The sequence below is a fragment of the Chlorocebus sabaeus genome, chromosome 18 (genome assembly GCF_047675955.1).
Source record: "Chlorocebus sabaeus isolate Y175 chromosome 18, mChlSab1.0.hap1, whole genome shotgun sequence".
Taxonomy (NCBI): Eukaryota; Metazoa; Chordata; class Mammalia; order Primates; family Cercopithecidae; genus Chlorocebus; species Chlorocebus sabaeus.
In genome coordinates this window covers 57883871-57892576 of record NC_132921.1, presented here as the reverse complement: position 1 = coordinate 57892576, position 8706 = coordinate 57883871, and the positions used below count along the sequence as shown (strand labels likewise).

The window sequence follows — 8706 nt, the reverse complement described above, 5'->3', positions numbered from 1 at the left end:
CTGCTGGTGGGAATGCAAACTAGTACAACCACTATGGAAAACAGTGTGGAGATTCCTTAAAGTGCTAAAAGTGGAACTACCATTTAATCCAGCAATCCCACTACTGCGTATCTATCCAGAGGAAAAGAAGTCATTATACAACAAAGATACTTGCACACACATGTTTATAGCAGCACTATTTGCAATTGCAAAAATATGGAAATGGCCCCCAAAACCATCAATCAATGAGTAGATAAAGAAATTGTGGCCTGGGCATGGTGGCTCACACCTGTAATCCTAGCACTTTGGGAGGCCAAGGCATGTGGATGACATAGGGTCAGGAGTTCAAAATCAGCCTGGCCAATGTGGTGAAACACTGTCTCTACTAAAAATACAAAAAATTTAGCCAGGCATGGTGGCAGTCACCTGTAATCTCAACTACTTGGGAGGCTGAGGCAGGATAATCACTTGAACCTGGGAGGCGGAGGTTGCAGTGAGCCGAAATCACACCACTGCACTCTAGTCTGGGTGACAAGAGTGAAACACCACCTCAAAAAAAAAAAATTGTGATAGAGAGAGAGAGAGAGAGGTGATGGAATACTGCTCAGCCATAAAATGGAATGAAATAATGGCATTTGCAGCAACCTTGATGGAGTTGGAGACTATTATTCTAAGTGAAATAACTCAGGAATGGAAAGCCAAACATCATATGTTCTCACTCATAAGTGGGAGCTAAGCTATGAGGATGCAAAGGCATAAGAATGATACAATGGACTTTGGGGACTCAGGGGAAAAGATGGGAGGGGGGTGAGGGATAAAAGATTACAAACTGGGTTCAGTGTACACTGCTCAGGTGATGGGTGCACCAAAATCTCACAAATCACCACTAAAGAAATTACTCATGTAACCAAATACCACCTGTTCCCAAAAGAACTATGGAAGTAAGAAACAAATTTAAAAATTTTAATAAGAAAAAAAGAATACCGAGCTAGGAGATTGTCTTGAATTATCTGGGTGTGTCCTGTCTAATCACCTGGGTCCTTATGAGGGAAAGAGGGAGTGCAGGAGAGTCAGAGTAAAAGATGGAGACGGAACAATGGAAGCAGAGGTCAGAGAGAGATGAGAGAGCTGAAGATGCTATGCTGCCGGCTTTGAAGATAGAGGAAGGGGCCATGAGCCAAGGAATGCAGGCAGCCTCTAAAAGCTGGAAGAGGAAAGGGAATAAATTCTCCCCTAGAGCCTTCAGAAGGAATCAGCCCTGCCAACACATTTTAGACTTCTGACCTTCCTGGACTTTGAGAAAATGCATTTGTGCTATTTTTAAACCACAAGGTTTATAGTGCTCTGTTATAGTGCCAATACGAAATGAATATACCCTACTTTAGCACTTAGGAAGTGCTAGCTTACTCTTGCGCAAGTTGCTTAACCAGGTTGTGCCTCAGTTTGTGCATGTGTAAAAGGAAGTAGCAGTCACACTTATTTTACAGGGCTGTCCTGTAAGGACTGGGTGAGGCCATGCCTGTTAGGATCAATTGCCATCTCGGCCTCCACTGCTGTGACTGCAGGTCATATCCTTAACATCTCTGTATTTCCTCTTCCTCCTCTATGGAATGTGACTAAACCACCTTCCCAGGATGGTTGTGAGGATCAGATGAAGGAATAATGTAAATCGAGTATTTAAGGTGTGATTCAGTTAAGTAAGAGTAATTCTTTTAGTTTTTGCTTGGCTAATGCCCAGGGAGGCTTCACTTCCCTCTGGTTTGCAAGACAAGCCTTGCACTTCTTCCCATTTCCCATCCCCACTAGGCCAGTACTTACCATCCTCTACTGTAGAGCTGAGTTTAGGTCCTCCTCTCTCACTGTCCATGAGCCCCTGGAGCATAGCCCTGTCTGATTTGTGTTTGCATCTCCAGATCCTTGCTGTGGGCATTTGCTAGAGTTACAGAAGCCGTGCAAACCTTCTCGTTCGTTGCCACACTCAATCCCCGGCCCCCTTTTTTGCTACTGCTCTATGACTGAAACTATTTTGCTGTAAACCAGTAGTTTTCAACCCTGGTACACATTAAGATCACCTGGGGAGCTTTTAAAAAAATTACTGGTGTCCAAGCTCCACCCTGGACCAATTAAATGAGCTCTCTAGGGGTGGGGCCTGGACATCAGTAATTTTTTAAAAGCTCCCCAGGCGATTCCAATGTACCAGCAGGGCTGAGAAGCAATTCGACGCTCAGCCAGTCACATCTGAACAGCTAATTCTGAACTCAGAGTTCAAATCGGAAGGGAGAGGTCATTTATCTATTCTTCTCACCAAATCTCAAACTGTCCTCATTCTTAAAGACACAGATTCCAACTGTCTTTGAGACAGAATGTCAGAAAGGTGAATGTCAGAAACTATACAAATGATACAAGTGAATGTTCTGCAGTCAGGCCAAAGGAAGAATGGCTCTTGTTTTTTCTAGTTGCTTTAAATGGTGGTCTACAACTGTTAAGTCCAGTTTGCAGACCAGAGAACTAGAAGCATACACTCAAGGAAATAATTCCAGACAGAGGGGAGAATGCTACTAAATCTATACCTTTGTCTTATCTAAAGAAATATTTCTGCTTCAGCATATGAAAACGGGGAATTGTGCTGGCTACCATGTAAGTGAATTGACAGTCTTCTGTGAGCCACCCCTAACTGCAGTGCCACTGCAAGTCCTAGGACTACACTGTGGGGCACTGAGAAGTCCCAGAAGCCTCCCTGGACATTAGCCAAGCAAATTAACACAGAGCAAGTTAACACACAGCATTCAGGAGGTGTCCTGGGCTTAGCACACGGTTCTCCCTTTCCACTCCCAGGCTGAACTGAAACACAGCAAATCACCCCAGGCTTTTCCTTTTAATATGCAATTTCATTTCAAGGCCCCTTTTGATAGTGCTGGTGACTGTGACACATTGACACAACTATCAGAATGAAAGTTGGTTGACAATATCCAGAATGAAACTCTTCTATCTCTTCCAAGAAATGTGTGCACAACTACATTTACAGAAAAAAAAAAAGTTGCTACATGGGAGCTGAATGGGTCAATAACAATTTCCATTTTTATTTCCAGGTCTACTAAAATCGGACTAGGGTTCCAGGACAGAGTATGTGATTTAAAGCTCAAAAGCTAACTATGGCTTGTGAAATAAACTTCATTTCATAGATCAGCATTCACTGCATTTAAAGTGGACTTTTTTGGTAGAGGTTTTAAAAATCCATTAAAGCAACATGTTTTATATGTTACTGTACATTACTATAAAACAAGTTTAAAATCCAACTCTAATAACCTCAAGAAAATGCTCAGCCTTTACTACCAAGTCATTGAGTAATAGCCCCAAGATTGTCATCTCTCCTGATAGATGGCTCTTCTTTAGCTGGCAGAGGAATATTTATGATCCCCATTAAATATATATGAGTAAATGATACAGATGGCTTGAATGCCAATTAATACACATGAAAATAACCAATAATATATCTTCTTTCTGTAAATGATTATAATTTGACAGTATTGAAATAATTTCATCCAGTTCTTCAAATTATGCTAATATTGCTTCCCCTCTTTCCTTCTTTTATTTCTCCATGTTGCTTGGTACACAGCACACATACTCACAAACTCACACACAATGGCAATTACTATCCTCTAAAATTATATGCAGTCAGCTATAAATATACATATGTAAAAAAAGACTTACATGTGTTCTAATTATGATAGTCCCTAGTCTTCTTTATGTATTAAGGTAAATATTTAAGAAGCAGCTTATTTCTATTATTTCTGTAATAAAATTTTTTCCCTAAAGGTACAAAGTTTAGGAAGAAAAACATTCTGTGCTTGGAGATTATAAATCACGACCTATTTAAGTATAGTTCAAATGCCAAGAAACATTTGAAATGTTTTTGATAGGTTTCATTTTTTAAAAATATGCTTAATTGAGCTTTTATTCTCCGATCAATTTGTACCTTTGTACCTTTCTCTTTACATTTTAAAGTATACTTTATACATAAAATACATGTACCGTGTGTCATTTAGCGAGTTTTGATGAATGTACACAGCTGCATAACAAACATCCCAATTAAAATACAAAACATTCCCATCATCCTACTAAGCTTCCTCATATCCCTTTGTAGTCTGTCTCCACACTACTTACTTCCAGATGTGACCTCTATTATGGTTTCTTTCACTATAACTTATTTTCGCCTATTCTACAACTTCACACAGTGGAATCAGATAGTACCTGCTCTTTCAATCTGGCTTCTTCTGCGGTATGTATTACTGCTGTATGTGTTACTATGTTGCAATGGCTTGAGATTCATCTGTGTTGTATGTAATTAGTAGTTTGTTCCTTTTTATTGCTGAGTGTTAGCATCCCGTTAATCTGTTAATGAACATTTGGGTCATTTCCAGTTTGGGGTCATTTTAAATAAAGCTGCTATGAAAATTCCTGTACAAATCTCTCAGACACATATAAATATCAGAGTTACGTATCTAATGCCACACACTTTATATGGAGAAATCAAGTAAAGATGTTTATGTCTCTTTTCTGCAACCCCCAGTGCATACCAGGATCTAAAGGGTCTAAAGCAGATAAACACATAGGTATATGGTGGGGGTGCTGGCCAATATAGTGTCCTGGCTCTTTTAGGACTATGTAAGCCGCTTATTTGGCACCTTTTGTATACACAGACTTGGTTTTGTTTTCCTTCTGCCTAGTATAGTACCTGGCACATAGGTGAAAAACAACTCATGAATTCTTATTGAATTGTACAATACATGCATAATTGACTGAATAGGTGGATATGAATGAATAAGTGAACGCTTTTTGAAGTTACATATAAGTGAGTACAACTTTGAAGAGGATCGTGGCTATCATGACAAAATCTAGAATGAAGCTTTTCTTTCTGTCACCCAGATAAGTGTGGTCCTACCCTACCTTCTAAAATTCAGAAAAGAATGAATAGCTTTGAACATATCAAAGCAATACAAATCCAAGAATTCCACTGGGGTGAGTTGGTTAAATGTCTTCTGATGCCGTTTTAAAAATACCAGAACTGACCTAGCAAAATCCCTGGGTACCAAGTTTCTTGGCCTAACTCCTAAGGGTGCTAGATGACTAGACAACATCACCTTCTCTAGCGGTGGTATTAAAAAATAAGAATGTTCTTCTCAAAAATACTCACTTGCCTTCTAGGTACACGCCATGTTAGGAGGGAATGCTTCTTTCCCATTCCAGAGGTTTCCTTCCATTTGGAGAGAACACAACACTCCTGGCCTCGTTCCATATTGTCCTTCACTCTCCGCCTGGGAGAAGGAGGAATAAGTTATCTGGGAATGAGCTGGAGAGAAGAAACTGGGCATATTTCCCAGTCGTTTTCTCTCTTCCTGCTCTTGAGAACTAGCAGTCCATAGGAAGCAAACATTTTGCCCTGCTCGTCCACACCCCAAGTTCTCTGGGGCAGGCTCCCCTGTGTGGGGGCCAGTGGTGAACCAGCTAATGTGATCCACTCATAAGGTCTGTGTCATTCTGAGGCTCTATATTATGAAGCTGACTTGCCTGTAGATACAAGCCACATTCTCCAGTATCAGGATAAGAAGGTGATACTGTAGTCTCCTGTCTGTCATACTTTTTATTTTATTTCTCACACTGTTTGGTAACTCCAGTAGGGAAGAAAGTGTTATTTGTTGGCCTCATACTACCTTGAATCTTGAATTCCTGGCTTGCCTCCATCCCTAAATGGCCTCAAAAAACTATCTGATACATTTTCTTGTTCTTGAAAGAGTCATACTGAATTACTTCAAAAGTATCAAGTAACCTAAATATATAAAGTAGTAGTTGCATTACATGGCAGAAGAGCTGATAATTAAATGATTTTAAAGATTTATGGTCCAGATTAAATACTGCCCCTACTGTCATCCCACATATGGAACAGAGTAATCTTTTTTACAGATAAAAAGTCAAAGACACAGAGAAGACTGTCCAGTGAGTCTCAGGCAGAGAGGAGTTGGACCATCTTACTTTTTTTTTTTTTCCTGTTACTTCATTTTTACTATTTCACATTTTCAGCCAACAAATCAAGGTACAAACAGGATTTATTTCACATTAACATATTAACTGGATTTTTGTCAAATAATAGGGAATTCTCTTTAAATAAGCATCTCCTCACTTCATGGCCAGTGCAGGAATGAACTAGAGCCAATGTTAGTATACCTGGGGGCATGAGGCTTATCGGGAAGGGGTAGGCTGAGGGGCTCTAGCCAGCATGTGGGGTCGGGGGCCCTCATTCCTGGCCCACCCAGCAGCCCCCTGGGGGCACAATGGCACAGATATGCATTCTCTAGTTCCAGTAGAGAAGCGCCTTCTAGAGGGAAGACAGAGGAGACAGAAAGCAAATTCCAGGAACACTAGCAGAAAGCAGGGAAGATTCTTCTTCAGTGGGCTTACCCTGATGCCACTCAAGCCCTGGAAGCTCATTTTACAGCCTCAAAAGTCACATGGAGTTGGCAACACCATGACCCAGGACAGGGAAGGGGAGGGTGACAGTGGCTGGGGCTGGAATGGGGCCGAGTGGAATCTGGGCTGACAGTCTGCCCATGGTGGCCTTTCTAGGCCAGGCACAGACCAGAGGAGGGAATGTGAACCAGGCCTGGCAGGGGTCTGTGGGAAGACACCTGGCTGGTCTGAGGGGGCTCATGAGACTGAGTGTAGAGTGGCTGCCAGACCAAGGGAGCTGGACTGCAGTGGAGGAGGTGGTCAGAGAGCCCTTGTGTAGGGAGAAGCTACGAGAGTTAAGCGGGAAGGCGGGGGGTGCGGGGGATACCCTGTGCTCCCCAGAGCCCCAGAGATGTGAGGGAGGCACGCGGCTGGGAAGCCAGGAGAGGCCTCTCCCGAGGCCAGGGACCCAACTGTCCCCCAGCGCTCCTTCCTGGTAACTGTTTATGATCAGACCGGAGGAAGAACGAGGCCCTCCCTCAGCTCCCCCAGCCCCAGGTGCAACCCTGAGGGAAGGAGTAGGACACAAGGACAGAGAGGGAGGCAGGCGGGAGGCAGGAGATGCGAGGCGTCTACTGGGTCTTCTTACCTTCTTACCCGAGGTAAGATGGCGGAGGCTGCTTCGTGGGCATGGAGACGCGGTGTGGTTTGCCTGGGTTATAACAGGCGCTGGCAGCAGCTTCTTTGGCCCTGGCTTCGGCTGCAGGAGTGGAGGGAACATCAGGGCTGACCAGAGGTTCCATGGGCCCCGGATAGGGCGGTGGCGGGGGCTGCACATACCCCATGGCCCTGTCCATCTTGAGAGGTCCTGGAAAAAAATTCAGGCGGAGTCAGTGGAGAAGGGCAGCCAGGAGGGCAGGGGTACATTCCACTAGTGACTGGCGGGGAAAGGCACAAGTCCTGCCAGGCATGTGAGTGGCCATAGGCTCCACTCAGGGCTTCACCCCTGGACGCTTGAGATGCTACCTAGAACACATGCTTCCCAGACTCAGTGGCGCCCCCTGCCGTGAAGGCGGACTTGCAGGAAGCAGAGCCTTCCCAGCCACCGCCTGCTTCGGCTTTCACTGTTCCTTTGATGTAGTTTGTATCAAACACAGGCTGCTTGATCTCACAGGCCTTCACGAGATACAATGGCATTACGAAGGACTGCATGGCATCGTTCGCCCTGGACAGAAAGAAAGATGAAAGGGGTAAGGTAGATGGTGCCTTTCTTGGTCCCTTTGGAGGCCTCTGACACGTTCTTCATGTCACTGAATGTAAGTTCCACAAGATCGGAGGACACGAGGATGCTCGCAGTGTTGTTGGCCATCACTCTGCTGCCCTCGGAGTGACTCTCCTTGAGCACCATAGTCTTTCCGAAAGCAGCCCCAAGACGCCCCATCCTGCAATTGACCAGCTCATGGTGGTGGCTACATCTTCACAAATGTATTGATACAGTGACTTTTAGGTAGAGAAGCAACTCAGGGGAATCCACACCCTCCCAAAGAAATCTTGAAGTTAGCCTAGGTCTTCCATATTTAGAAAGTCAGCAGAGCCAGGCCAAGGCCTAGGCTTACAAACAAATTTTTGTGTTTATTTAATGGGCCAGTGAAATGGCTCAGCCATTTTGGGGACCCTCATAGATAGATTTCAGCTAGTAATTATGTTGCTTAAGGGAGGCGGGGGGAGGACTGTGCTCCTCTCTTTCCATGTGGTCATTTGCATGTGGAAGTTTCTGCTTTTCATATCTGTGGCAGTGCCACATGCAGCACTCTCTTCAGAGTGTCAGCTCTGGAAAGCTGCTACTGCTCTGAGGACTGGTCTTTGAAATTCTGAGGGTGAAGGATTGGCTTTGGTCAGCAGTCATTTTCTTGTCACAGTTGGGCACATCCTCAGGTTGTAAAATCTCTCTAATGCTAGGTATCCACTAGTCTCTTTAATGAGATCGTGGACAGACCTGCAGAGAGTCCCCACGATCCTTCTCCAGAGACCAAGGGGAGCTTGGAGGTGAGGGACAGTTCCAAATGCTGCACCCTACCATTTCTGGTCTCAGTCTTTTTATACCAAATCTCACATACTGCCAGGACTCTTAATTTTCTTTGCCAGAAGGAGGACACAGTGGCCCATGCCTGTACTCACAACAATTTGGGAGGCTAAGGCAGGAGGATCACTTGAGCCCAGGAGTTTGACACCAGCCTAGACAAAACAGTGAGGCCCTATCTCTACATTTTTGTAATTAGCCAG

General features: G+C 44.1%; 1 pseudogene; it reads right to left on the bottom strand.

Annotated features, from left to right (window-relative positions):
* Positions 1-7076: 7076 nt before the first annotated feature.
* Positions 7077-7837, bottom strand: LOC103222618 (WW domain-binding protein 2 pseudogene; annotated as a pseudogene).
* Between the last annotated feature and the right edge of the window lie 869 nt (positions 7838-8706).